This window comes from Pseudophryne corroboree, chromosome 6 (genome assembly GCF_028390025.1).
Source record: "Pseudophryne corroboree isolate aPseCor3 chromosome 6, aPseCor3.hap2, whole genome shotgun sequence".
NCBI classification, from domain to species: Eukaryota; Metazoa; Chordata; class Amphibia; order Anura; family Myobatrachidae; genus Pseudophryne; species Pseudophryne corroboree.
In genome coordinates, this window is record NC_086449.1 from 97,277,008 (window position 1) to 97,302,772 (window position 25,765).

Sequence of the window (25,765 nt, forward strand, 5' to 3'; positions counted from 1 at the left end):
TTCCTGAATACAGGAAACTCAAATGAATTGACTCTGAGCAAGTTCATCACAGGCTGAAAAGATCATTTTGCAGTCACAAAGAAAATTGTTTGTGAGATGTTTATGGGAAATAAGCCCTGCAGCAAGTGTACAGTCAACTCTCAAAATTTGATTCTGTATATACTTGAATAACCATCAAAGCTTGAAACAGGTTCAAAAACATGATGAACACTCCAAGTGGCATAAGACAGCTGGGCCAGTGGCGCAATGGATAACGCGTCTGACTACGGATCAGAAGATTGTAGGTTCGACTCCTACCTGGCTCGTTTAAGTTGCTGTGATCGTAAAGTGGTTAGTACTCTGCATTGTGGCCGCAGCAACCCCAGTTTGAATCCGGGTCACGGCATTTTCATTTTATTTCTCACACATCCATTTCTTTACAATATTGAAGGTAAGGACAATTGAAGAAACTAAGCAGATTCTTTGAATGTGCTTGCACAATTTGTCTTTACTGCTTATTGTGAAGCTATCTTTCCATACTTTGAATCATTTCTTGATCATTTCTTTGTGAATCATTTTCTTGAAATCTGGAAAGCTGACATAAATTCCTGAATATAGGAAACTCAAATGAATGGACTCTGAGCAAGTTCATCACATGCTGAAAAGATCATTTTGCAGTCACAAAGAAAATTGTTTATGAGATGTTTATGGGAAATAAGCCCTGCAGCAAGTGTACAGTCAACTCTCAAAATTTGATTCTGTATATACTTCAATAACCATCAAAGCTTGAAACAGGTTCAAAAACATGATGAACACTCCAAGTGGCATTAGACAGCTGGGCCAGTGGCGCAATGGATAACGCATCTGACTACGGATCAGAAGATTGAAGGTTCGACTCCTACCTGGCTCGTTTAAGTTGCCGTGATCGTATAGTGGTTAGTACTCTGCATTGTGGCCGCAGCAACCCCGGTTCGAATCCGGGTCACGGCATTTTCATTTTATTTCTCACACATCCATTTCTTTACAATATTGAAGGTAAGGACAATTGAAGAAACTAAGTAGATTCTTTGAATGTGCTTGCACAATTTGTCTTTACTGCTTATTGTGAAGCTATCTTTCCATACTTTGAATCATTTCTTGATCATTTCTTTGTGAATCATTTTCTTGAAATCTGGAAAGCTGACATAAATTCCTGAATACAGGAAACTCAAATGAATGGACTCTGAGCAAGTTCATCACAGGCTGAAAATATAATTTTGCAGTCACAAAGAAAATTGTTTGTGAGATCTTTATGGGAAATAAGCCCTGCAGCAAGTGTACAGTCAACTCTCAAAATTTGATTCTGTATATACTTCAATAACCATCAAAGCTTGAAACAGGTTCAAAAACATGATGAACACTCCAAGTGGCATTAGACAGCTGGGCCAGTGGCGCAATGGATAACGCGTCTGACTACGGATCAGAAGATTGTAGGTTCGACTCCTACCTTGCTCGTTTAAGTTGCCGTGATCGTATAGTGGTTAGTACTCTGCGTTGTGGCCGCAGCAACCCTGGTTCGAATCCAGGTCACTGCATTTTCATTTTATTTCTCACACATCCATTTCTTTACAATATTGAAGGTAAGGACATTTGAAGAAACTAAGCAGATTCTTTGAATGTGCTTGCACAATTTGTCTTTACTGCTTATTGTGAAGCCATCTTTCCATACTTTGAATCATTTCTTGATCATTTCTTTGTGAATCATTTTCTTGAAATCTGGAAAGCTGACATAAATTCCTGAATACAGGAAACTCAAATGAATTGACTCTGAGCAAGTTCATCACAGGCTGAAAAGATCATTTTGCAGTCACAAAGAAAATTGTTTGTGAGATGTTTATGGGAAATAAGCCCTGCAGCAAGTGTACAGTCAACTCTCAAAATTTGATTCTGTATATACTTGAATAACCATCAAAGCTTGAAACAGGTTCAAAAACATGATGAACACTCCAAGTGGCATAAGACAGCTGGGCCAGTGGCGCAATGGATAAAGCGTCTGACTACGGATCAGCAGATTGTAGGTTCGACTCCTACCTGGCTCGTTTAAGTTGCCGTGATCGTATAGTGGTTAGTACTCTGCGTTGTGGTCGCAGCAACCCCGGTTCGAATCTGGGTCACGGCATTTTCATTTTATTTCTCACACATCCATTTCTTTACAATATTGAAGGTAAGGACAATTGAAGAAACTAAGCAGATTCTTTGAATGTGCTTGCACAATTTGTCTTTACTGCTTATTGTGAAGCTATCTTTCCATACTTTGAATCATTTCTTGATCATTTCTTTGTGAATCATTTTCTTGAAATCTGGAAAGCTGACATAAATTCCTGAATACAGGAAACTCAAATGAATTGACTCTGAGCAAGTTCATCACAGGCTGAAAAGATCATTTTGCAGTCACAAAGAAAATTGTTTGTGAGATGTTTATGGGAAATAAGCCCTGCAGCAAGTGTACAGTCAACTCTCAAAATTTGATTCTGTATATACTTGAATAACCATCAAAGCTTGAAACAGGTTCAAAAACATGATGAACACTCCAAGTGGCATAAGACAGCTGGGCCAGTGGCGCAATGGATAACGCGTCTGACTACGGATCAGAAGATTGTAGGTTCGACTCCTACCTGGCTCGTTTAAGTTGCTGTGATCGTAAAGTGGTTAGTACTCTGCATTGTGGCCGCAGCAACCCCAGTTTGAATCCGGGTCACGGCATTTTCATTTTATTTCTCACACATCCATTTCTTTACAATATTGAAGGTAAGGACAATTGAAGAAACTAAGCAGATTCTTTGAATGTGCTTGCACAATTTGTCTTTACTGCTTATTGTGAAGCTATCTTTCCATACTTTGAATCATTTCTTGATCATTTCTTTGTGAATCATTTTCTTGAAATCTGGAAAGCTGACATAAATTCCTGAATATAGGAAACTCAAATGAATGGACTCTGAGCAAGTTCATCACATGCTGAAAAGATCATTTTGCAGTCACAAAGAAAATTGTTTATGAGATGTTTATGGGAAATAAGCCCTGCAGCAAGTGTACAGTCAACTCTCAAAATTTGATTCTGTATATACTTCAATAACCATCAAAGCTTGAAACAGGTTCAAAAACATGATGAACACTCCAAGTGGCATTAGACAGCTGGGCCAGTGGCGCAATGGATAACGCATCTGACTACGGATCAGAAGATTGAAGGTTCGACTCCTACCTGGCTCGTTTAAGTTGCCGTGATCGTATAGTGGTTAGTACTCTGCATTGTGGCCGCAGCAACCCCGGTTCGAATCCGGGTCACGGCATTTTCATTTTATTTCTCACACATCCATTTCTTTACAATATTGAAGGTAAGGACAATTGAAGAAACTAAGTAGATTCTTTGAATGTGCTTGCACAATTTGTCTTTACTGCTTATTGTGAAGCTATCTTTCCATACTTTGAATCATTTCTTGATCATTTCTTTGTGAATCATTTTCTTGAAATCTGGAAAGCTGACATAAATTCCTGAATACAGGAAACTCAAATGAATGGACTCTGAGCAAGTTCATCACAGGCTGAAAATATAATTTTGCAGTCACAAAGAAAATTGTTTGTGAGATCTTTATGGGAAATAAGCCCTGCAGCAAGTGTACAGTCAACTCTCAAAATTTGATTCTGTATATACTTCAATAACCATCAAAGCTTGAAACAGGTTCAAAAACATGATGAACACTCCAAATGGCATTAGATAGCTGGGCCAGTGGCGCAATGGATAACGCGTCTGACTACGGATCAGAGGATTGTAGGTTCGACTCCTACCTTGCTCGTTTAAGTTGCCGTGATCGTATAGTGGTTAGTACTCTGCGTTGTGGCTGCAGCAACCCTGGTTCGAATCCAGGTCACTGCATTTTCATTTTATTTCTCACACATCCATTTCTTTACAATATTGAAGGTAAGGACAATTGAAGAAACTAAGCAGATTCTTTGAATGTGCTTGCACAATTTGTCTTTACTGCTTATTGTGAAGCTATCTTTCCATACTTTGAATCATTTCTTGATCATTTCTTTGTGAATCATTTTCTTGAAATCTGGAAAGCTGACATAAATTCCTGAATACAGGAAACTCAAATGAATGGACTCTGAGCAAGTTCATCACAGGCTGAAAATATAATTTTGCAGTCACAAAGAAAATTGTTTGTGAGATCTTTATGGGAAATAAGCCCTGCAGCAAGTGTACAGTCAACTCTCAAAATTTGATTCTGTATATACTTCAATAACCATCAAAGCTTGAAACAGGTTCAAAAACATGATGAACACTCCAAGTGGTATTAGACAGCTGGGCCAGTGGCGCAATGGATAACACGTCTGACTACGGATCAGAGGATTGTAGGTTCGACTCCTACCTTGCTCGTTTAAGTTGCCGTGATCGTATAGTGGTTAGTACTCTGCGTTGTGGCTGCAGCAACCCTGGTTCGAATCCAGGTCACTGCATTTTCATTTTATTTCTCACACATCCATTTATTTACAATATTGAAGGTAAGGACAATTGAAGAAACTAAGCAGATTCTTTGAATGTGCTTGCACAATTTGTCTTTACTGCTTATTGTGAAGCCATCTTTCCATACTTTGAATCATTTCTTGATCATTTCTTTGTGAATCATTTTCTTGAAATCTGGAAAGCTGACATAAATTCCTGAATACAGGAAACTCAAATGAATTGACTCTGAGCAAGTTCATCACAGGCTGAAAAGATCATTTTGCAGTCACAAAGAAAATTGTTTGTGAGATGTTTATGGGAAATAAGCCCTGCAGCAAGTGTACAGTCAACTCTCAAAATTTGATTCTGTATATACTTGAATAACCATCAAAGTTTGAAACAGGTTCAAAAACATGATGAACACTCCAAGTGGAATAAGACAGCTGGGCCAGTGGCGCAATGGATAAAGCGTCTGACTACAGATCATCAGATTGTAGGTTTGACTCCTACCTGGCTCGTTTAAGTTGCCGTGATCGTATAGTGGTTAGTACTCTACGTTGTGGCCGCAGCAACCCCGGTTCGAATCCGGGTCACGGCATTTTCATTTTATTTCTCACACATCCATTTCTTTACAATATTGAAGGTAAGGACATTTGAAGAAACTAAGTAGATTCTTTGAATGTGCTTGCACAATTTGTCTTTACTGCTTATTGTGAAGCTATCTTTCCATAGTTTGAGTCATTTCTTGATCATTTCTTTGTGAATCATTTTCTTGAAATCTGGAAAGCTGACATAAATTCCTGAATACAGGAAACTCAAATGAATGGACTCTGAGCAAGTTCATCACAGGCTGAAAATATAATTTTGCAGTCACAAAGAAAATTGTTTGTGAGATCTTTATGGGAAATAAGCCCTGCAGCAAGTGTACAGTCAACTCTCAAAATTTGATTCTGTATATACTTCAATAACCATCAAAGCTTGAAACAGGTTAAAAAACATGATGAACACTCCAAGTGGCATAAGACAGCTGGGCCAGTGGCGTAATGGATAACGCGTCTGACTACGGATCAACAGATTGTAGGTTCGACTCCTACCTGGCTCGTTTAAGTTGCCGTGATCGTATAGTGGTTAGTACTCTGCGTTGTGGTCACAGCAACCCCGGTTCGAATCCGGGTCACGGCATTTTCATTTTATTTCTCACACATCCATTTCTTTACAATATTGAAGGTAAGGACAATTGAAGAAACTAAGCAGATTCTTTGAATGTGCTTGCACAATTTGTCTTTACTGCTTATTGTGAAGCTATCTTTCCATACTTTGAATCATTTCTTGATCATTTCTTTGTTAATCATTTTCTTGAAATCTGGAAAGCTGACATAAATTCTTGAATACAGGAAACTCAAATGAATTGACTCTGAGCAAGTTCATCACAGGCTGAAAAGATCATTTAGCAGTCACAAAGAAAATTGTTTGTGAGATGTTTATGGGAAATAAGCCCTGCAGCAAGTGTACAGTCAACTCTCAAAATTTTATTCTGTATATACTTCAATAACCATCAAAGCTTGAAACAGGTTCAAAAACATGATGAACACTCCAAGTGGCATAAGACAGCTGGGCCAGTGGCGCAATGGATAAGGTGTCTGACTACAGATCAGAAGATTGAAGGTTCAACTCCTACCTGGCTAGTTTAAGTTGCCGTGATCGTATAGTGGTTAGTACTCTGCGTTGTGGCCGCAGCAACCCTGGTTCGAATCTAGGTCACGGCATTTTTATTTTATTTCTCACACATCCATTTCTTTACAATATTGAAGGTAAGGACAATTGAAGAAACTAAGTAGATTCTTTGAATGTGCTTGCACAATTTGTCTTTACTGCTTATTGTGAAGCTATCTTTCCATACTTTGAATCATTTCTTGATCATTTCTTTGTGAATCATTTTCTTGAAATCTGGAAAGCTGACATAAATTCCTGAATACAGGAAACTCAAATGAATGGACTCTGAGCAACTTCATCACAGGCTGAAAAGATCATTTTGCAGTCACAAAGAAAATTGTTTGTGAGATGTTTATGGGAAATAAGCCCTGCAGCAAGTGTACAGTCAACTCTCAGACTTTGATTCTGTATATACTTCAATAACCATCAAAGCTTGAAACAGGTTCAAAAACATGATGAACACTCCAAGAGGCATAAAGCAGCTGGGCCAGTGGCGCAATGGATAACGCGTCTGACTACGGATCAGAAGATTGTAGGTTCGACTCCTACCTGGCTCGTTTAAGTTGCCGTGATCGTATAGTGGTTAGTACTCTGCGTTGTGGCCGCAGCAACCCTGGTTCGAACCCAGGTCACGGCATTTTCATTTTATTTCTCACACATCGATTTCTTTACAATATTGAAGGTAAGGACAATTGAAGAAACTAAGCAGATTATTTGAATGTGCTTGCACAATTTGTCTTTACTGCTTATTGTGAAGCTATCTTTCCATACTTTGAATCATTTCTTGATCATTTCTTTGTGAATCATTTTCTTGAAATCTGGAAAGCTGACATAAATTCCTGAATACAGGAAACTCAAATGAATGGACTCTGAGCAAGTTCATCACAGGCTGAAAAGATCATTTTGCAGTCACAAAGAAAATTGTTTGTGAGATGTTTATGGGAAATAAGCCCTGCAGCAAGTGTACAGTCAACTCTGAAAATTTGATTCTGTATATACTTCAACAACCATCTAAGCTTGAAACAGGTTCAAAAACATGATGAACACTCCAAGTGGCATAAGACAGCTGGGCCAGTGGCGCAATGGATAACGCGTCTGACTACGGATCAGAAGATTGTAGGTTCGACTCCTACCTGGCTCGTTTAAGTTGCCGTGATTGAATAGTGGTTAGTACTCTGCGTTGTGGCCGCAGCAACCCCGGTTCGAATCCAGGTCATGGCATTTTCATTTTATTTCTCACACATCCATTTCTTCATAATATTGAAGGTAAGGACAATTGAAGAAACTAAGCAGATTCTTTGAATGTGCTTGCACAATTTGTCTTTACTGCTTATTGTGAAGCTATCTTTCCATACTTTGAATCATTTCTTTGTGAATCATTTTCTTGAAATCTGGAAAGCTGACATAAATTCCTGAATACAGGAAACTCAAATGAATGGACTCTGAGCAAGTTCATCACAGGCTGAAAAGATCATTTTGCAGTCACAAAAAAAATTGTTTGTGAGATGTTTATGGGAAATAAGCCCTGCAGCAAGTGTACAGTCAACTCTCAGATTTTGATTCTGTATATACTTCAATAACCATCAAAGCTTGAAACAGGTTCAAAAACATGATGAACACTCCAAGAGTCATAAGGCAGCTGGGCCAGTGGCGCAATGGATAACGCGTCTGACTACGGATCAGAAGATTGTAGGTTCGACTCCTACCTGGCTCGTTTAAGTTGCCGTGATCGTATAGTGGTTAGTACTCTGCATTGTGGCCGCAGCAACCCCGGTTCGAATCCGGGTCACGGCATTTTCATTTTATTTCTCGCACATCCATTTCTTTACAATATTGAAGGTAAGGACAATTGAAGAAACTAAGTAGATTCTTTGAATGTGCTTGCATAATTTGTCTTTACTGCTTATTGTGAAGCTATCTTTCCATACTTTGAATCATTTCTTGATCATTTCTTTGTGAATCATTTTCTTGAAATCTGGAAAGCTGACATAAATTCCTGAATACAGGAAACTCAAATGAATTGACTCTGAGCAAGTTCATCACAGGCTGAAAAGATAATTTTGCAGTCACAAAGAAAATTGTTTGTGAGATGTTTATGGGAAATAAGCCCTGCAGCAAGTGTACAGTTAACTCTCAAAATTTGATTCTGTATATACTTCAATAACCATCAAAGCTTGAAAAAGGTTCAAAAACATGATGAACACTCCAAGTGGCATTAGACAGCTGGGCCAGTGGCGCAATGGATAACGCGTCTGACTACGGATCAGAAGATTGTAGGTTCGACTCCTACCTTGCTCGTTTAAGTTGCCGTGATCGTATAGTGGTTAGTACTCTGCATTGTGGCCGCAGCAACCCCGGTTCGAAGCCAGGTCACTGCATTTTCATTTTATTTCTCACACATCCATTTCTTTACAATATTGAAGGTAAGGACAATTGAAGAAACTAAGCAGATTCTTTGAATGTGCTTGCACAATTTGTCTTTACTGCTTATTGTGAAGCCATCTTTCCATACTTTGAATCATTTCTTGATCATTTCTTTGTGAATCATTTTCTTGAAATCTGGAAAGCTGACATAAATTCCTGAATACAGGAAACTCAAATGAATTGACTCTGAGCAAGTTCATCACAGGCTGAAAAGATCATTTTGCAGTCACAAAGAAAATTGTTTGTGAGATGCTTATGGGAAATAAGCCCTGCAGCAAGTGTACAGTCAACTCTCAAAATTTGATTCTGTATATACTTGAATAACCATCAAAGCTTGAAACAGGTTCAAAAACATGATGAACACTCCAAGTGGCATAAGACAGCTGGGCCAGTGGCGCAATGGATAAAGCGTCTGACTACAGATCAGCAGATTGTAGGTTTGACTCCTACCTGGCTCGTTTAAGTTGACGTGATCGTATAGTGGTTAGTACTCTGCGTTGTGGTCGCAGCAACCCCGGTTCGAATCCGGGTCACGACATTTTCATTTTATTTCTCACACATCCATTTCTTTACAATATTGAAGGTAAGGACAATTGAAGAAACTAAGCAGATTCTTTGAATGTGCTTGCACAATTTGTCTTTACTGCTTATTGTGAAGCTATCTTTCCATACTTTGAATCATTTCTTGATCATTTCTTTGTGAATCATTTTCTTGAAATCTGGAAAGCTGACATAAATTCTTGAATACAGGAAACTCAAATGAATTGACTCTGAGCAAGTTCATCACAGGCTGAAAAGATCATTTAGCAGTCACAAAGAAAATTGTTTGTGAGATGTTTATGGGAAATAAGCCCTGCAGCAAGTGTACAGTCAACTCTCAAAATTTTATTCTGTATATACTTCAATAACCATCAAAGCTTGAAACAGGTTCAAAAACATGATGAACACTCCAAGTGGCATAAGACAGCTGGGCCAGTGGCGCAATGGATAAGGCGTCTGACTACAGATCAGAAGATTGATGGTTCAACTCCTACCTGGCTCGTTTAAGTTGCCGTGATCGTATAGTGGTTAGTACTCTGCGTTGTGGCCGCAGCAACCCTGGTTCGAATCTGGGTCACGGCATTTTTATTTTATTTCTCACACATCCATTTCTTTACAATATTGAAGGTAAGGACAATTGAAGAAACTAAGTAGATTCTTTGAATGTGCTTGCACAATTTGTCTTTACTGCTTATTGTGAAGCTATCTTTCCATACTTTGAATCATTTCTTGATCATTTCTTTGTGAATCATTTTCTTGAAATCTGGAAAGCTGACATAAATTCCTGAATACAGGAAACTCAAATGAATGGACTCTGAGCAACTTCATCACAGGCTGAAAAGATCATTTTGCAGTCACAAAGAAAATTGTTTGTGAGATGTTTATGGGAAATAAGCCCTGCAGCAAGTGTACAGTCAACTCTCAGACTTTGATTCTGTATATACTTCAATAACCATCAAAGCTTGAAACAGGTTCAAAAACATGATGAACACTCCAAGAGGCATTAGGCAGCTGGGCCAGTGGCGCAATGGATAACGCGTCTGACTACGGATCAGAAGATTGTAGGTTCGACTCCTACCTGGCTCGTTTAAGTTGCCGTGATCGTATAGTGGTTAGTACTCTGCGTTGTGGCCGCAGCAACCCTGGTTCGAACCCAGGTCACGGCATTTTCATTTTATTTCTCACACATCCATTTCTTTACAATATTGAAGGTAAGGACAATTGAAGAAACTAAGCAGATTCTTTGAATGTGCTTGCACAATTTGTCTTTACTGCTTATTGTGAAGCTATCTTTCCATACTTTGAATCATTTCTTGATCATTTCTTTGTGAATCATTTTCTTGAAATCTGGAAAGCTGACATAAATTCCTGAATACAGGAAACTCAAATGAATGGACTCTGAGCAAGTTCATCACAGGCTGAAAAGATCATTTTGCAGTCACAAAGAAAATTGTTTGTGAGATGTTTATGGGAAATAAGCCCTGCAGCAAGTGTACAGTCAACTCTCAAAATTTGATTCTGTATATACTTCAATAACCATCAAAGCTTGAAACAGGTTCAAAAACATGATGAACACTCCAAGTGGCATAAGACATCTGGGCCAGTGGCGCAATGGATAACGCGTCTGACTACGGATCAGAAGATTGTAGGTTTGTCTCCTACCTGGTTCGTTTAAGTTGCCGTGATCGTATAGTGGTTAGTACTCTGCGTTGTAGCCGCAGCAACCCTGGTTCGAATCCGGGTCACGGCATTTTCATTTTATTTCTCACACATCCATTTCTTTACAATATTGAAGGTAAGGACAATTGAAGAAACTAAGCAGATTCTTTGAATGTGCTTGCACAATTTGTCTTTACTGCTTATTGTGAAGCTATCTTTCCATACTTTGAATCATTTCTTGATCATTTCTTTGTGAATCATTTTCTTGAAATCTGGAAAGCTGACATAAATTCCTGAATACAGGAAACTAAAATGAATTGACTCTGAGCAAGTTCATCACAGGCTGAAAAGATCATTTTGCAGTCACAAATAAAATTGTTTGTGAGATGTTTATGGGAAATAAGCCCTGCAGCAAGTGTACAGTCAACTCTCAAAATTTGATTCTGTATATACTTCAATAACCATCAAAGCTTGAAATAGTTCAAAAACATGATGAACACTCCAAGTGGCATAAGACAGCTGGGCCAGTGGCGCAATGGATAACGCGTCTGATTACGGATCAGAAGATTGTAGGTTCGACTCCTACCTGGCTCGTTTAAGTTGCCGTGATCTTATAGTGGTTAGTACTCTGCGTTTTGGCCGCAGCAGCCCCGGTTCGAACCCAGGTCACGGCATTTTCATTTTTATTTCTCACACATCCATTTCTTTACAATATTGAAGGTAAGGACAATTGAAGAAACTAAGCAGATTCTTTGAATGTGCTTGCACAATTTGTCTTTACTGCTTATTGTAAAGCTATCTTTCCATACTTTGAATCATTTCTTGATCATTTCTTTGTGAATCATTTTCTTGAAATCTGGAAAGCTGACATAAATTCCTGAATACAGGAAACTAAAATGAATGGACTCTGAGCAAGTTCATCACAGGCTGAAAAGATCATTTTGCAGTCACAAAAAAAATTGTTTGTGAGATGTTTATGGGAAATAAGCCCTGCAGCAAGTGTACAGTCAACTCTCAGATTTTGATTCTGTATATACTTCAATAACCATCAAAGCTTGAAACAGGTTCAAAAACATGATGAACACTCCAAGAGGCATAAGGCAGCTGGGCCAGTGGCGCAATGGGTAACGCGTCTGACTACGGATTAGAAGATTGTAGGTTCGACTCCTACCTGGCTTGTTTAAGTTGCCGTGATCGTATAGTGGTTAGTACTCTGCGTTGTGGCTGCAGCAACCCCGGTTCGAATCCGGGTCACGGCATTTTCATTTTATTTCTCGCACATCCATTTCTTTACAATATTGAAGGTAAGGACAATTGAAGAAACTAAGTAGATTCTTTGAATGTGCTTGCATAATTTGTCTTTACTGCTTATTGTGAAGCTATCTTTCCATACTTTGAATCATTTCTTGATCATTTCTTTGTGAATCATTTTCTTGAAATCTGGAAAGCTGACATAAATTCCTGAATACAGGAAACTAAAATGAATGGACTCTGAGCAAGTTCATCACAGGCTGAAAAGATCATTTTGCAGTCACAAAAAAAATTGTTTGTGAGATGTTTATGGGAAATAAGCCCTGCAGCAAGTGTACAGTCAACTCTCAAAATTTGATTCTGTATATACTTCAATAACCATCAAAGCTTGAAACAGGTTCAAAAACATGATGAACACTCCAAGTGGCATAAGACAGCTGGGCCAGTGGCGCAATGGATAATGCGTCTGACTACGGATCAGAAGATTGAAAGTTCGACTCCTACCTGGCTTGTTTAAGTTGCCGTGATCGTATAGTGGTTAGTACTCTGCGTTGTGGCCGCAGCAACCCCGGTTCGAATCCGGGTCACGGCATTTTCATTTTATTTCTCGCACATCCATTTCTTTACAATATTGAAGGTAAGGACAATTGAAGAAACTAAGTAGATTCTTTGAATGTGCTTGCACAATTTGTCTTTACTGCTTATTGTGAAGCTATCTTTCCATACTTTGAATCATTTCTTGATCATTTCTTTGTGAATCATTTTCTTGAAATCTGGAAAGCTGACATAAATTCCTGAATACAGGAAACTCAAATGAATTGACTCTGAGCAAGTTCATCACAGGCTGAAAAGATAATTTTGCAGTCACAAAGAAAATTGTTTGTGAGATGTTTATGGGAAATAAGCCCTGCAGCAAGTGTACAGTCAACTCTCAAAATTTGATTCTGTATATACTTCAATAACCATCAAAGCTTGAAAAAGGTTCAAAAACATGATGAACACTCCAAGTGGCATTAGACAGCTGGGCCAGTGGCGCAATGGATAACGCGTCTGACTACGGATCAGAAGATTGTAGGTTCGACTCCTACCTTGCTCGTTTAAGTTGCCGTGATCGTATAGTGGTTAGTACTCTGCATTGTGGCCGCAGCAACCCCGGTTCGAATCCAGGTCACTGCATTTTCATTTTATTTCTCACACATCCATTTCTTTACAATATTGAAGGTAAGGACAATTGAAGAAACTAAGCAGATTCTTTGAATGTGCTTGCACAATTTGTCTTTACTGCTTATTGTGAAGCCATCTTTCCATACTTTGAATCATTTCTTGATCATTTCTTTGTGAATCATTTTCTTGAAATCTGGAAAGCTGACATAAATTCCTGAATACAGGAAACTCAAATGAATTGACTCTGAGCAAGTTCATCACAGGCTGAAAAGATCATTTTGCAGTCACAAAGAAAATTGTTTGTGAGATGCTTATGGGAAATAAGCCCTGCAGCAAGTGTACAGTCAACTCTCAAAATTTGATTCTGTATATACTTGAATAACCATCAAAGCTTGAAACAGGTTCAAAAACATGATGAACACTCCAAGTGGCATAAGACAGCTGGGCCAGTGGCGCAATGGATAAAGCATCTGACTACAGATCAGCAGATTGTAGGTTTGACTCCTACCTGGCTCGTTTAAGTTGCCGTGATCGTATAGTGGTTAGTACTCTGCGTTGTGGTCGCAGCAACCCCGGTTCGAATCCGGGTCACGGCATTTTCATTTTATTTCTCACACATCCATTTCTTTACAATATTGAAGGTAAGGACAATTGAAGAAACTAAGCAGATTCTTTGAATGTGCTTGCACAATTTGTCTTTACTGCTTATTGTGAAGCTATCTTTCCATACTTTGAATCATTTCTTGATCATTTCTTTGTTAATCATTTTCTTGAAATCTGGAAAGCTGACATAAATTCTTGAATACAGGAAACTCAAATGAATTGACTCTGAGCAAGTTCATCACAGGCTGAAAAGATCATTTAGCAGTCACAAAGAAAATTGTTTGTGAGATGTTTATGGGAAATAAGCCCTGCAGCAAGTGTACAGTCAACTCTCAAAATTTTATTCTGTATATACTTCAATAACCATCAAAGCTTGAAACAGGTTCAAAAACATGATGAACACTCCAAGTGGCATAAGACAGCTGGGCCAGTGGCGCAATGGATAAGGCGTCTGACTACAGATCAGAAGATTGATGGTTCAACTCCTACCTGGCTCGTTTAAGTTGCCGTGATCGTATAGTGGTTAGTACTCTGCGTTGTGGCCGCAGCAACCCTGGTTCGAATCTGGGTCACGGCATTTTTATTTTATTTCTCACACATCCATTTCTTTACAATATTGAAGGTAAGGACAATTGAAGAAACTAAGTAGATTCTTTGAATGTGCTTGCACAATTTGTCTTTACTGCTTATTGTGAAGCTATCTTTCCATACTTTGAATCATTTCTTGATCATTTCTTTGTGAATCATTTTCTTGAAATCTGGAAAGCTGACATAAATTCCTGAATACAGGAAACTCAAATGAATGGACTCTGAGCAACTTCATCACAGGCTGAAAAGATCATTTTGCAGTCACAAAGAAAATTGTTTGTGAGATGTTTATGGGAAATAAGCCCTGCAGCAAGTGTACAGTCAACTCTCAGACTTTGATTCTGTATATACTTCAATAACCATCAAAGCTTGAAACAGGTTCAAAAACATGATGAACACTCCAAGAGGCATTAGGCAGCTGGGCCAGTGGCGCAATGGATAACGCGTCTGACTACGGATCAGGAGATTGTAGGTTCGACTCCTACCTGGCTCGTTTAAGTTGCCGTGATCGTATAGTGGTTAGTACTCTGCGTTGTGGCCGCAGCAACCCTGGTTCGAACCCAGGTCACGGCATTTTCATTTTATTTCTCACACATCCATTTCTTTACAATATTGAAGGTAAGGACAATTGAAGAAACTAAGCAGATTCTTTGAATGTGCTTGCACAATTTGTCTTTACTGCTTATTGTGAAGCTATCTTTCCATACTTTGAATCATTTCTTGATCATTTCTTTGTGAATCATTTTCTTGAAATCTGGAAAGCTGACATAAATTCCTGAATACAGGAAACTCAAATGAATGGACTCTGAGCAAGTTCATCACAGGCTGAAAAGATCATTTTGCAGTCACAAAGAAAATTGTTTGTGAGATGTTTATGGGAAATAAGCCCTGCAGCAAGTGTACAGTCAACTCTCAAAATTTGATTCTGTATATACTTCAATAACCATCAAAGCTTGAAACAGGTTCAAAAACATGATGAACACTCCAAGTGGCATAAGACATCTGGGCCAGTGGCGCAATGGATAACGCGTCTGACTACGGATCAGAAGATTGTAGGTTTGTCTCCTACCTGGTTCGTTTAAGTTGCCGTGATCGTATAGTGGTTAGTACTCTGCGTTGTAGCCGCAGCAACCCTGGTTCGAATCCGGGTCACGGCATTTTCATTTTATTTCTCACACATCCATTTCTTTACAATATTGAAGGTAAGGACAATTGAAGAAACTAAGCAGATTCTTTGAATGTGCTTGCACAATTTGTCTTTACTGCTTATTGTGAAGCTATCTTTTCATACTTTGAATCATTTCTTGATCATTTCTTTGTGAATCATTTTCTTGAAATCTGGAAAGCTGACATAAATTCCTGAATACAGGAAACTAAAATGAATTGACTCTGAGCAAGTTCATCACAGGCTGAAAAGATCATTTTGCAGTCACAAAGAAAATTGTTTGTGAGATGTTTATGGGAAATAAGCCCTGCAGCAAGTGTACAGTCAACTCTCAAAATTTGATTCTGTATATACTTCAATAACCATCAAAGCTTGAAATAGTTCAAAAACATGATGAACACTCCAAGTGGCATAAGACAGCTGGGCCAGTGGCGCAATGGATAACGCGTCTGATTACGGATCAGAAGATTGTAGGTTCGACTCCTACCTGGCTCGTTTAAGTTGCCGTGATCTTATAGTGGTTAGTACTCTGCGTTTTGGCCGCAGCAGCCCCGGTTCGAACCCAGGTCACGGCATTTTCATTTTTATTTCTCACACATCCATTTCTTTACAATATTGAAGGTAAGGACAATTGAAGAAACTAAGCAGATTCTTTGAATGTGCTTGCACAATTTGTCTTTACTGCTTATTGTAAAGCTATCTTTCCATACTTTGAATCATTTCTTGATCATTTCTTTGTGAATCATTTTCTTGAAATCTGGAAAGCTGACATAAATTCCTGAATACAGGAAACTAAAATGAATGGACTCTGAGCAAGTTCATCACAGGCTGAAAAGATCATTTTGCAGTCACAAAAAAAATTGTTTGTGAGATGTTTATGGGAAATAAGCCCTGCAGCAAGTGTACAGTCAACTCTCAGATTTTGATTCTGTATATACTTCAATAACCATCAAAGCTTGAAACAGGTTCAAAAACATGATGAACACTCCAAGAGGCATAAGGCAGCTGGGCCAGTGGCGCAATGGGTAACGCGTCTGACTACGGATTAGAAGATTGTAGGTTCGACTCCTACCTGGCTCGTTTAAGTTGCCGTGATCGTATAGTGGTTAGTACTCTGCGTTGTGGCTGCAGCAACCCCGGTTCGAATCCGGGTCACGGCATTTTCATTTTATTTCTCGCACATCCATTTCTTTACAATATTGAAGGTAAGGACAATTGAAGAAACTAAGTAGATTCTTTGAATGTGCTTGCATAATTTGTCTTTACTGCTTATTGTGAAGCTATCTTTCCATACTTTGAATCATTTCTTGATCATTTCTTTGTGAATCATTTTCTTGAAATCTGGAAAGCTGACATAAATTCCTGAATACAGGAAACTAAAATGAATGGACTCTGAGCAAGTTCATCACAGGCTGAAAAGATCATTTTGCAGTCACAAAAAAAATTGTTTGTGAGATGTTTATGGGAAATAAGCCCTGCAGCAAGTGTACAGTCAACTCTCAAAATTTGATTCTGTATATACTTCAATAACCATCAAAGCTTGAAACAGGTTCAAAAACATGATGAACACTCCAAGTGGCATAAGACAGCTGGGCCAGTGGCGCAATGGATAATGCGTCTGACTACGGATCAGAAGATTGAAAGTTCGACTCCTACCTGGCTTGTTTAAGTTGCCGTGATCGTATAGTGGTTAGTACTCTGCGTTGTGGCCGCAGCAACCCCGGTTCGAATCCGGGTCACGGCATTTTCATTTTATTTCTCGCACATCCATTTCTTTACAATATTGAAGGTAAGGACAATTGAAGAAACTAAGTAGATTCTTTGAATGTGCTTGCACAATTTGTCTTTACTGCTTATTGTGAAGCTATCTTTCCATACTTTGAATCATTTCTTGATCATTTCTTTGTGAATCATTTTCTTGAAATCTGGAAAGCTGACATAAATTCCTGAATACAGGAAACTCAAATGAATGGACTCTGAGCAAGTTCATCACAGGCTGAAAAGATCATTTTGCAGTCACAAAGAAAATTGTTTGTGAGATGTTTATGGGAAATAAGCCCTGCAGCAAGTGTACAGTCAACTCTCAAAATTTGATTCTGTATATACTTCAATAACCATCAAAGCTTGAAACAGGTTCAAAAACATGATGAACACTCCAAGTGACATAAGGCATCTGGGCCAGTGGCGCAATGGATAACGCGTCTGACTACGGATCAGAAGATTGTAGGTTCGACTCCTACCTGGTTCGTTTAAGTTGCCGTGATCGTATAGTGGTTAGTACTCTGCGTTGTGGCTGCAGCAATCAGGGTCACAGCATTTTCATTTTATTTCTCACACATCCATTTCTTTACAATATTGAAGGTAAGGACAATTGAAGAAACTAAGCAGATTCTTTGAATGTGCTTGCACAATTTGTCTTTACTGCTTATTGTGAAGCTATCTTTCCATACTTTGAATCATTTCTTGATCATTTCTTTGTGAATCATTTTCTTGAAATCTGGAAAGCTGACATAAATTCCTGAATACAGGAAACTCAAATGAATTGACTCTGAGCAAGTTCATCACAGGCTGAAAAGATCATTTTGCAGTCACAAAGAAAATTGTTTGTGAGATGTTTATGGGAAATAAGCCCTGCAGCAAGTGTACAGTCAACTCTCAAAATTTGATTCTGTATATACTTCAATAACCATCAAAGCTTGAAATAGTTCAAAAACATGATGAACACTCCAAGTGGCATAAGACAGCTGGGCCAGTGGCGCAATGGATAACGCGTCTGACTACGGATCAGAAGATTGTAGGTTCGACTCTTACCTGGCTCGTTTAAGTTGCCGTGATCGTATAGTGGTTAGTACTCTGCGTTGTGGCTGCAGCAGCCCCGGTTCGAATCCGGGTCACGGCATTTTCATTTTATTTCTCACACATCCATTTCTTTACAATATTGAAGGTAAGGACAATTGAAGAAACTAAGCAGATTCTTTGAATGTGCTTGCACAATTTGTCTTTACTGCTTATTGTGAAGCTATCTTTCCATACTTTGAATCATTTCTTTGTGAATCATTTTCTTGAAATCTGGAAAGCTGACATAAATTCCTGAATACAGGAAACTAAAATGAATGGACTCTGAGCAAGTTCATCACAGGCTGAAAAGATCATTTTGCAGTCACAAAAAAAATTGTTTGTGAGATGTTTATGGGAAATAAGCCCTGCAGCAAGTGTACAGTCAACTCTCAGATTTTGATTCTGTATATACTTCAATAACCATCAAAGCTTGAAACAGGTTCAAAAACATGATGAACACTCCAAGAGGCATAAGGCAGCTGGGCCAGTGGCGCAATGGATAACACGTCTGACTACGGATTAGAAGATTGTAGGTTCGACTCCTACCTGGCTCGTTTAAGTTGCCGTGATCGTATAGTGGTTAGTACTCTGCGTTTTGGCCGCAGCAACCCCGGTTCGAATCCGGGTCACGGCATTTTCATTTTATTTCTCGCACATCCATTTCTTTACAATATTGAAGGTAAGGACAATTGAAGAAACTAAGTAGATTCTTTGAATGTGCTTGCATAATTTGTGTTTACTGCTTATTGTGAAGCTATCTTTCCATACTTTGAATCATTTCTTGATCATTTCTTTGTGAATCATTTTCTTGAAATCTGGAAAGCTGACATAAATTCCTGAATACAGGAAACTAAAATGAATGGACTCTGAGCAAGTTCATCACAGGCTGAAAAAATCATTTTGCAGTCACAAAAAAAATTGTTTGTGAGATGTTTATGGGAAATAAGCCCTGCAGCAAGTGTACAGTCAACTCTCAAAATTTGATTCTGTATATACTTCAATAACCATCAAAGCTTGAAACAGGTTCAAAAACATGATGAACACTCCAAGTGGCATAAGACAGCTGGGCCAGTGGCGCAATGGATAATGCGTCTGACTACGGATCAGAAGATTGAAAGTTCGACTCCTACCTGGCTCGTTTAAGTTGCCGTGATCGTATAGTGGTTAGTACTCTGCGTTGTGGCCGCAGCAACTCCGGTTCGAATCCGGGTCACGGCATTTTCATTTTATTTCTCGCACATCCATTTCTTTACAATATTGAAGGTAAGGACAATTGAAGAAACTAAGTAGATTCTTTGAATGTGCTTGCCCAATTTGTCTTTACTGCTTATTGTGAAGCTATCTTTCCATACTTTGAATCATTTCTTGATCATTTCTTTGTGAATCATTTTCTTGAAATCTGGAAAGCTGACATAAATTCCTGAATACAGGAAACTCAAATGAATGGACTCTGAGCAAGTTCATCACAGGCTGAAAAGATCATTTTGCAGTCACAAAGAAAATTGTTTGTGAGATGTTTATGGGAAATAAGCCCTGCAGCAAGTGTACAGTCAACTCTCAAAATTTGATTCTGTATATACTTCAATAACCATCAAAGCTTGAAACAGGTTCAAAAACATTATGAACACTCCAAGTGACATAAGGCATCTGGGCCAGTGGCGCAATGGATAACGCGTCTGACTACGGATCAGAAGATTGTAGGTTCGACTCCTACCTGGTTCGTTTAAGTTGCCGTGATCGTATAGTGGTTAGTACTCTGCGTTGTGGCCGCAGCAACCCTGGTTTAAATCCGGGTCATGGCATTTTCATTTTATTTCTCACACATCCATTTCTTTACAATATTGAAGGTAAGGACAATTGAAGAAACTAAGCAGATTCTTTGAATGTGCTTGCACAATTTGTCTATACTGCTTATTGTGAAGCTATCTTTCCATACTTTGAATCATTTCTTGATCATTTATTTGTGAATCATTTTCTTGAAATCTGGAAAGCTGACATAAATTCCTGAATACAGGAAACTCAAATGAATGGACTCTGAGCAAGTTCATCACAGGCTGAAAAGATCATTTTGCAGTCACAAAAAAAATTGTTTGTGAGATGTTTATGGGAAATAAGCCCTGCAGCAAGTGTACAGTCAACTCTCAGATTTTGATTCTGTATATACTTCAATAGCCATCAAAGCTTGAAACAGGTTCAAAAACATGATGAACACTCCAAGAGTCATAAGGCAGCTGGGCCAGTGGCGCAATGGATAACGCGTCTGACTACGGATCAGAAGATTGTAGGTTCGACTCCTACCTGGCTCGTTTAAGTTGCCGTGATCGTATAGTGGTTAGTACTCTGCGTTGTGGCCGCAGCAACCCCAGTTTGAATCCGGGTCACGGCATTTTCATTTTATTTCTTGCACATCTATTTCTTTACAATATTGAAGGTAAGGACAATTGAAGAAACTAAGTAGATTCTTTGAATGTGCTTGCATAATTTGTCTTTACTGCTTATTGTGAAGCTATCTTTCCATACTTTGAATCATTTCTTGATCATTTCTTTGTGAATCATTTTCTTGAAATCTGGAAAGCTGACATAAATTCCTGAATACAGGAAACTCAAATGAATTGACTCTGAGCAAGTTCATCACAGGCTGAAAAGATCATTTTGCAGTCACAAAGAAAATTGTTTGTGAGATGTTTATGGGAAATAAGCCCTGCAGCAAGTGTACAGTCAACTCTCAAAATTTGATTCTGTATATACTTGAATAACCATCAAAGCTTGAAACAGGTTCAAAAACATGATGAACACTCCAAGTGGCATAAGACAGCTGGGCCAGTGGCGCAATGGATAACGCGTCTGACTACGGATCAGAAGATTGTAGGTTCGACTCCTACCTGGCTCGTTTAAGTTGCTGTGATCGTAAAGTGGTTAGTACTCTGCATTGTGGCCGCAGCAACCCCAGTTTGAATCCGGGTCACGGCATTTTCATTTTATTTCTCACACATCCATTTCTTTACAATATTGAAGGTAAGGACAATTGAAGAAACTAAGCAGATTCTTTGAATGTGCTTGCACAATTTGTCTTTACTGCTTATTGTGAAGCTATCTTTCCATACTTTGAATCATTTCTTGATCATTTCTTTGTGAATCATTTTCTTGAAATCTGGAAAGCTGACATAAATTCCTGAATATAGGAAACTCAAATGAATGGACTCTGAGCAAGTTCATCACATGCTGAAAAGATCATTTTGCAGTCACAAAGAAAATTGTTTGTGAGATGTTTATGGGAAATAAACCCTGCAGCAAGTGTACAGTCAACTCTCAAAATTTGATTCTGTATATACTTCAATAACCATCAAAGCTTGAAACAGGTTCAAAAACATGATGAACACTCCAAGTGGCATAAGACAGCTGGGCCAGTGGAGCAATGGATAACGCGTCTGACTACGGATCAGAAGATTGTAGGTTCGACTCCTACCTTGCTCGTTTAAGTTGCCGTGATCGTATAGTGGTTAGTACTCTGCGTTGTGGTCGCAGCAACCCCGGATCGAATCCGGGTCACGGCATTTTCATTTTATTTCTCACACATCCATTTCTTTACAATATTGAAGGTAAGGACAATTGAAGAAACTAAGCAGATTCTTTGAATGTGCTTGCACAATTTGTCTTTACTGCTTATTGTGAAGCTATCTTTCCATACTTTGAATCATTTCTTGATCATTTCTTTGTGAATCATTTTCTTGAAATCTGGAAAGCTGACATAAATTCCTGAATACAGGAAACTCAAATGAATTGACTCTGAGCAAGTTCATCACAGGCTGAAAAAATCATTTTGCAGTCACAAAGAAAATTGTTTGTGAGATGTTTATGGGAAATAAGCCCTGCAGCAAGTGTACAGTCAACTCTCAAAATTTGATTATGTATATACTTCAATAACCATCAAAGCTTGAAACAGGTTCAAAAACATGATGAACACTCCAAGTGGCATAAGACAGCTGGGCCAGTGGCGCAATGGATAAGGCGTCTGACTACAGATCAGAAGATTGAAGGTTCAACTCCTACCTGGCTCGTTTAAGTTGCCGTGATCGTATAGTGGTTAGTACTCTGCGTTGTGGCCGCAGCAACCCTGGTTCGAATCTGGGTCACGGCATTTTCATTTTATTTCTCACACATCCATTTCTTTACAATATTGAAGGTAAGGACAATTGAAGAAACTAAGTAGATTCTTTGAATGTGCTTGCACAATTTGTCTTTACTGCTTATTGTGAAGCTATCTTTCCATACTTTGAATCATTTCTTGATCATTTCTTTGTGAATCATTTTCTTGAAATCTGGAAAGCTGACATAAATTCCTGAATACAGGAAACTCAAATGAATGGACTCTGAGCAACTTCATCACAGGCTGAAAAGATCATTTTGCAGTCACAAAGAAAATTGTTTGTGAGATGTTTATGGGAAATAAGCCCTGCAGCAAGTGTACAGTCAACTCTCAGACTTTGATTCTGTATATACTTCAATAACCATCAAAGCTTGAAACAGGTTCAAAAACATGATGAACACTCCAAGAGGCATAAGGCAGCTGGGCCAGTGGCGCAATGGATAACGCGTCTGACTACGGATCAGAAGATTGTAGGTTCGACTCCTACCTGGCTCGTTTAAGTTGCCGTGATCGTATAGTGGTTAGTACTCTGCGTTGTGGCCGCAGCAACCCTGGTTCGAACCCAGGTCACGGCATTTTCATTTTATTTCTCACACATCGATTTCTTTACAATATTGAAGGTAAGGACAATTGAAGAAACTAAGCAGATTCTTTGAATGTGCTTGCACAATTTGTCTTTACTGCTTATTGTGAAGCTATCTTTCCATACTTTGAATCATTTCTTGATCATTTCTTTGTGAATCATTTTCTTGAAATCTGGAAAGCTGACATAAATTCCTGAATACAGGAAACTCAAATGAATGGACTCTGAGCAAGTTCATCACAGGCTGAAAAGATCATTTTGCAGTCACAAAGAAAATTGTTTGTGAGATGTTTATGGGAAATAAGCCCTGCAGCAAGTGTACAGTCAACTCTCAAAATTTGATTCTGTATATACTTCAATAACCATCAAAGCTTGAAACAGGTTCAAAAACATGATGAACACTTCAAGTGGCATAAGACATCTGGGCCTGTGGCGCAATGGATAAAGCGTCTGACTACGGATCAGAAGATTGTAGGTTTGTCTCCTACCTGGTTCGTTTAAGTTGCCGTGATCGTATAGTGGTTAGTACTCTGCGTTGTAGCCGCAGCAACCCTGGTTCGAATCCGGGTCACGGCATTTTCATTTTATTTCTCACACATCCATTTCATTACAATAATGAAGGTAAGGACAATTGAAGAAACTAAGCAGATTCTTTGAATGTGCTTGCACAATTTGTCTTTACTGCTTATTGTGAAGCTATCTTTCCATACTTTGAATCATTTCTTGATCATTTCTTTGTGAATCATTTTCTTGAAATCTGGAAAGCTGACATAAATTCCTGAATACAGGAAACTCAAATGAATTGACTCTGAGCAAGTTCATCACAGGCTGAAAAGATCATTTTGCAGTCACAAAGAAAATTGTTTGTGAGATTTTTATGGGAAATAAGCCCTGCAGCAAGTGTACAGTCAACTCTCAAAATTTGATTCTGTATATACTTCAATAACCATCAAAGCTTGAAATAGTTCAAAAACATGATGAACACTCCAAGTGGCATAAGACAGCTGGGCCAGTGGCGCAATGGATAACGCGTCTGACTATGGATCAGAAGATTGTAGGTTTGACTCTTACCTAGCTAGTTTAAGTTTCCGTGATTGTATAGTGGTTAGTACTCTGCGTTGTGGCCGCAGCAATCCGGGTCACAGCATTTTCATTTTATTTCTCACACATCCATTTCTTTACAATATTGAAGGTAAGGACAATTGAAGAAACTAAGCAGATTCTTTGAATGTGCTTGCACAATTTGTCTTTACTGCTTATTGTGAAGCTATCTTTCCATACTTTGAATCATTTCTTGATCATTTCTTTGTGAATCATTTTCTTGAAATCTGGAAAGCTGACATAAATTCCTGAATACAGGAAACTCAAATGAATTGACTCTGAGCAAGTTCATCACAGGCTGAAAAGATCATTTTGCAGTCACAAAGAAAATTGTTTGTGAGATGTTTATGGGAAATAAGCCCTGCAGCAAGTGTACAGTCAACTCTCAAAATTTGATTCTGTATATACTTCAATAACCATCAAAGCTTGAAATAGTTCAAAAACATAATGAACACTCCAAGTGGCATAAGACAGCTGGGCCAGTGGCGCAATGGATAACGCGTCTGATTACGGATCAGAAGATTGTAGGTTCGACTCCTACCTGGCTCGTTTAAGTTGCCGTGATCTTATAGTGGTTAGTACTCTGCGTTTTGGCTGCAGCAGCCCCGGTTCGAATCCGGGTCACGGCATTTTCATTTTTATTTCTCACACATCCATTTCTTTACAATATTGAAGGTAAGGACAATTGAAGAAACTAAGCAGATTCTTTGAATGTGCTTGCACAATTTGTCTTTACTGCTTATTGTAAAGCTATCTTTCCATACTTTGAATCATTTCTTGATCATTTCTTTGTGAATCATTTTCTTGAAATCTGGAAAGCTGACATAAATTCCTGAATACAGGAAACTAAAATGAATGGACTCTGAGCAAGTTCATCACAGGCTGAAAAGATCATTTTGCAGTCACAAAAAAAATTGTTTGTGAGATGTTTATGGGAAATAAGCCCTGCAGCAAGTGTACAGTCAACTCTCAGATTTTGATTCTGTATATACTTCAATAACCATCAAAGCTTGAAACAGGTTCAAAAACATGATGAACACTCCAAGAGGCATAAGGCAGCTGGGCCAGTGGCGCAATGGGTAACGCGTCTGACTACGGATTAGAAGATTGTAGGTTCGACTCCTACCTGGCTCGTTTAAGTTGCCGTGATCGTATAGTGGTTAGTACTCTGCGTTGTGGCTGCAGCAACCCCGGTTCGAATCCGGGTCACGGCATTTTCATTTTATTTCTCGCACATCCATTTCTTTACAATATTGAAGGTAAGGACAATTGAAGAAACTAAGTAGATTCTTTGAATGTGCTTGCATAATTTGTCTTTACTGCTTATTGTGAAGCTATCTTTCCATACTTTGAATCATTTCTTGATCATTTCTTTGTGAATCATTTTCTTGAAATCTGGAAAGCTGACATAAATTCCTGAATACAGGAAACTAAAATGAATGGACTCTGAGCAAGTTCATCACAGGCTGAAAAGATCATTTTGCAGTCACAAAAAAAATTGTTTGTGAGATGTTTATGGGAAATAAGCCC

General features: G+C 38.6%; 42 non-coding genes across 42 annotated transcripts; all 42 read left to right on the forward strand.

Annotated features, from left to right (window-relative positions):
• Nucleotides 1–232: 232 nt before the first annotated feature.
• TRNAR-ACG (transfer RNA arginine (anticodon ACG)) lies at nt 233–305 on the forward strand. Its single transcript has one exon. It is a non-coding gene; the product is annotated as a tRNA-Arg (tRNA).
• Nucleotides 306–816: 511 nt separating this feature from the next.
• Nucleotides 817–889, forward strand: TRNAR-ACG (transfer RNA arginine (anticodon ACG)). Its single transcript has one exon. It is a non-coding gene; the product is annotated as a tRNA-Arg (tRNA).
• Nucleotides 890–1,400: 511 nt separating this feature from the next.
• On the forward strand, nt 1,401–1,473 carry TRNAR-ACG (transfer RNA arginine (anticodon ACG)). The gene has a single exon. It is a non-coding gene; the product is annotated as a tRNA-Arg (tRNA).
• Nucleotides 1,474–2,568: 1,095 nt separating this feature from the next.
• On the forward strand, nt 2,569–2,641 carry TRNAR-ACG (transfer RNA arginine (anticodon ACG)). Its single transcript has one exon. It is a non-coding gene; the product is annotated as a tRNA-Arg (tRNA).
• A 511-nt stretch (nt 2,642–3,152) lies between these two features.
• TRNAR-ACG (transfer RNA arginine (anticodon ACG)) lies at nt 3,153–3,225 on the forward strand. The gene has a single exon. It is a non-coding gene; the product is annotated as a tRNA-Arg (tRNA).
• Nucleotides 3,226–3,736: 511 nt separating this feature from the next.
• On the forward strand, nt 3,737–3,809 carry TRNAR-ACG (transfer RNA arginine (anticodon ACG)). The gene has a single exon. It is a non-coding gene; the product is annotated as a tRNA-Arg (tRNA).
• A 2,847-nt stretch (nt 3,810–6,656) lies between these two features.
• Nucleotides 6,657–6,729, forward strand: TRNAR-ACG (transfer RNA arginine (anticodon ACG)). Its single transcript has one exon. It is a non-coding gene; the product is annotated as a tRNA-Arg (tRNA).
• Nucleotides 6,730–6,737: 8 nt separating this feature from the next.
• Nucleotides 6,738–6,809, forward strand: TRNAH-GUG (transfer RNA histidin (anticodon GUG)). Its single transcript has one exon. It is a non-coding gene; the product is annotated as a tRNA-His (tRNA).
• Nucleotides 6,810–7,240: 431 nt separating this feature from the next.
• On the forward strand, nt 7,241–7,313 carry TRNAR-ACG (transfer RNA arginine (anticodon ACG)). Its single transcript has one exon. It is a non-coding gene; the product is annotated as a tRNA-Arg (tRNA).
• A 500-nt stretch (nt 7,314–7,813) lies between these two features.
• Nucleotides 7,814–7,886, forward strand: TRNAR-ACG (transfer RNA arginine (anticodon ACG)). The gene has a single exon. It is a non-coding gene; the product is annotated as a tRNA-Arg (tRNA).
• Nucleotides 7,887–8,397: 511 nt separating this feature from the next.
• On the forward strand, nt 8,398–8,470 carry TRNAR-ACG (transfer RNA arginine (anticodon ACG)). The gene has a single exon. It is a non-coding gene; the product is annotated as a tRNA-Arg (tRNA).
• A 1,679-nt stretch (nt 8,471–10,149) lies between these two features.
• Nucleotides 10,150–10,222, forward strand: TRNAR-ACG (transfer RNA arginine (anticodon ACG)). The gene has a single exon. It is a non-coding gene; the product is annotated as a tRNA-Arg (tRNA).
• Nucleotides 10,223–10,230: 8 nt separating this feature from the next.
• TRNAH-GUG (transfer RNA histidin (anticodon GUG)) lies at nt 10,231–10,302 on the forward strand. The gene has a single exon. It is a non-coding gene; the product is annotated as a tRNA-His (tRNA).
• A 512-nt stretch (nt 10,303–10,814) lies between these two features.
• TRNAY-GUA (transfer RNA tyrosine (anticodon GUA)) lies at nt 10,815–10,886 on the forward strand. The gene has a single exon. It is a non-coding gene; the product is annotated as a tRNA-Tyr (tRNA).
• Nucleotides 10,887–11,316: 430 nt separating this feature from the next.
• On the forward strand, nt 11,317–11,389 carry TRNAR-ACG (transfer RNA arginine (anticodon ACG)). The gene has a single exon. It is a non-coding gene; the product is annotated as a tRNA-Arg (tRNA).
• A 512-nt stretch (nt 11,390–11,901) lies between these two features.
• Nucleotides 11,902–11,974, forward strand: TRNAR-ACG (transfer RNA arginine (anticodon ACG)). Its single transcript has one exon. It is a non-coding gene; the product is annotated as a tRNA-Arg (tRNA).
• Nucleotides 11,975–11,982: 8 nt separating this feature from the next.
• Nucleotides 11,983–12,054, forward strand: TRNAH-GUG (transfer RNA histidin (anticodon GUG)). Its single transcript has one exon. It is a non-coding gene; the product is annotated as a tRNA-His (tRNA).
• A 512-nt stretch (nt 12,055–12,566) lies between these two features.
• TRNAH-GUG (transfer RNA histidin (anticodon GUG)) lies at nt 12,567–12,638 on the forward strand. Its single transcript has one exon. It is a non-coding gene; the product is annotated as a tRNA-His (tRNA).
• A 431-nt stretch (nt 12,639–13,069) lies between these two features.
• Nucleotides 13,070–13,142, forward strand: TRNAR-ACG (transfer RNA arginine (anticodon ACG)). The gene has a single exon. It is a non-coding gene; the product is annotated as a tRNA-Arg (tRNA).
• Nucleotides 13,143–13,734: 592 nt separating this feature from the next.
• TRNAH-GUG (transfer RNA histidin (anticodon GUG)) lies at nt 13,735–13,806 on the forward strand. Its single transcript has one exon. It is a non-coding gene; the product is annotated as a tRNA-His (tRNA).
• A 1,015-nt stretch (nt 13,807–14,821) lies between these two features.
• Nucleotides 14,822–14,894, forward strand: TRNAR-ACG (transfer RNA arginine (anticodon ACG)). Its single transcript has one exon. It is a non-coding gene; the product is annotated as a tRNA-Arg (tRNA).
• Nucleotides 14,895–14,902: 8 nt separating this feature from the next.
• On the forward strand, nt 14,903–14,974 carry TRNAH-GUG (transfer RNA histidin (anticodon GUG)). The gene has a single exon. It is a non-coding gene; the product is annotated as a tRNA-His (tRNA).
• A 512-nt stretch (nt 14,975–15,486) lies between these two features.
• Nucleotides 15,487–15,558, forward strand: TRNAY-GUA (transfer RNA tyrosine (anticodon GUA)). Its single transcript has one exon. It is a non-coding gene; the product is annotated as a tRNA-Tyr (tRNA).
• A 430-nt stretch (nt 15,559–15,988) lies between these two features.
• Nucleotides 15,989–16,061, forward strand: TRNAR-ACG (transfer RNA arginine (anticodon ACG)). The gene has a single exon. It is a non-coding gene; the product is annotated as a tRNA-Arg (tRNA).
• Nucleotides 16,062–16,573: 512 nt separating this feature from the next.
• TRNAR-ACG (transfer RNA arginine (anticodon ACG)) lies at nt 16,574–16,646 on the forward strand. The gene has a single exon. It is a non-coding gene; the product is annotated as a tRNA-Arg (tRNA).
• An 8-nt stretch (nt 16,647–16,654) lies between these two features.
• Nucleotides 16,655–16,726, forward strand: TRNAH-GUG (transfer RNA histidin (anticodon GUG)). Its single transcript has one exon. It is a non-coding gene; the product is annotated as a tRNA-His (tRNA).
• Nucleotides 16,727–17,238: 512 nt separating this feature from the next.
• Nucleotides 17,239–17,310, forward strand: TRNAH-GUG (transfer RNA histidin (anticodon GUG)). Its single transcript has one exon. It is a non-coding gene; the product is annotated as a tRNA-His (tRNA).
• A 431-nt stretch (nt 17,311–17,741) lies between these two features.
• On the forward strand, nt 17,742–17,814 carry TRNAR-ACG (transfer RNA arginine (anticodon ACG)). The gene has a single exon. It is a non-coding gene; the product is annotated as a tRNA-Arg (tRNA).
• A 498-nt stretch (nt 17,815–18,312) lies between these two features.
• Nucleotides 18,313–18,385, forward strand: TRNAR-ACG (transfer RNA arginine (anticodon ACG)). The gene has a single exon. It is a non-coding gene; the product is annotated as a tRNA-Arg (tRNA).
• Nucleotides 18,386–18,393: 8 nt separating this feature from the next.
• TRNAH-GUG (transfer RNA histidin (anticodon GUG)) lies at nt 18,394–18,465 on the forward strand. The gene has a single exon. It is a non-coding gene; the product is annotated as a tRNA-His (tRNA).
• A 420-nt stretch (nt 18,466–18,885) lies between these two features.
• Nucleotides 18,886–18,958, forward strand: TRNAR-ACG (transfer RNA arginine (anticodon ACG)). The gene has a single exon. It is a non-coding gene; the product is annotated as a tRNA-Arg (tRNA).
• An 8-nt stretch (nt 18,959–18,966) lies between these two features.
• On the forward strand, nt 18,967–19,038 carry TRNAQ-UUG (transfer RNA glutamine (anticodon UUG)). The gene has a single exon. It is a non-coding gene; the product is annotated as a tRNA-Gln (tRNA).
• Nucleotides 19,039–20,053: 1,015 nt separating this feature from the next.
• Nucleotides 20,054–20,126, forward strand: TRNAR-ACG (transfer RNA arginine (anticodon ACG)). Its single transcript has one exon. It is a non-coding gene; the product is annotated as a tRNA-Arg (tRNA).
• Nucleotides 20,127–20,637: 511 nt separating this feature from the next.
• TRNAR-ACG (transfer RNA arginine (anticodon ACG)) lies at nt 20,638–20,710 on the forward strand. Its single transcript has one exon. It is a non-coding gene; the product is annotated as a tRNA-Arg (tRNA).
• Nucleotides 20,711–21,221: 511 nt separating this feature from the next.
• TRNAR-ACG (transfer RNA arginine (anticodon ACG)) lies at nt 21,222–21,294 on the forward strand. The gene has a single exon. It is a non-coding gene; the product is annotated as a tRNA-Arg (tRNA).
• A 592-nt stretch (nt 21,295–21,886) lies between these two features.
• On the forward strand, nt 21,887–21,958 carry TRNAH-GUG (transfer RNA histidin (anticodon GUG)). Its single transcript has one exon. It is a non-coding gene; the product is annotated as a tRNA-His (tRNA).
• Nucleotides 21,959–22,973: 1,015 nt separating this feature from the next.
• Nucleotides 22,974–23,046, forward strand: TRNAR-ACG (transfer RNA arginine (anticodon ACG)). Its single transcript has one exon. It is a non-coding gene; the product is annotated as a tRNA-Arg (tRNA).
• Nucleotides 23,047–23,054: 8 nt separating this feature from the next.
• Nucleotides 23,055–23,126, forward strand: TRNAH-GUG (transfer RNA histidin (anticodon GUG)). The gene has a single exon. It is a non-coding gene; the product is annotated as a tRNA-His (tRNA).
• A 512-nt stretch (nt 23,127–23,638) lies between these two features.
• On the forward strand, nt 23,639–23,710 carry TRNAY-GUA (transfer RNA tyrosine (anticodon GUA)). Its single transcript has one exon. It is a non-coding gene; the product is annotated as a tRNA-Tyr (tRNA).
• Nucleotides 23,711–24,711: 1,001 nt separating this feature from the next.
• On the forward strand, nt 24,712–24,784 carry TRNAR-ACG (transfer RNA arginine (anticodon ACG)). The gene has a single exon. It is a non-coding gene; the product is annotated as a tRNA-Arg (tRNA).
• A 512-nt stretch (nt 24,785–25,296) lies between these two features.
• TRNAR-ACG (transfer RNA arginine (anticodon ACG)) lies at nt 25,297–25,369 on the forward strand. Its single transcript has one exon. It is a non-coding gene; the product is annotated as a tRNA-Arg (tRNA).
• An 8-nt stretch (nt 25,370–25,377) lies between these two features.
• On the forward strand, nt 25,378–25,449 carry TRNAH-GUG (transfer RNA histidin (anticodon GUG)). Its single transcript has one exon. It is a non-coding gene; the product is annotated as a tRNA-His (tRNA).
• The last annotated feature ends 316 nt before the right edge of the window (nt 25,450–25,765 follow it).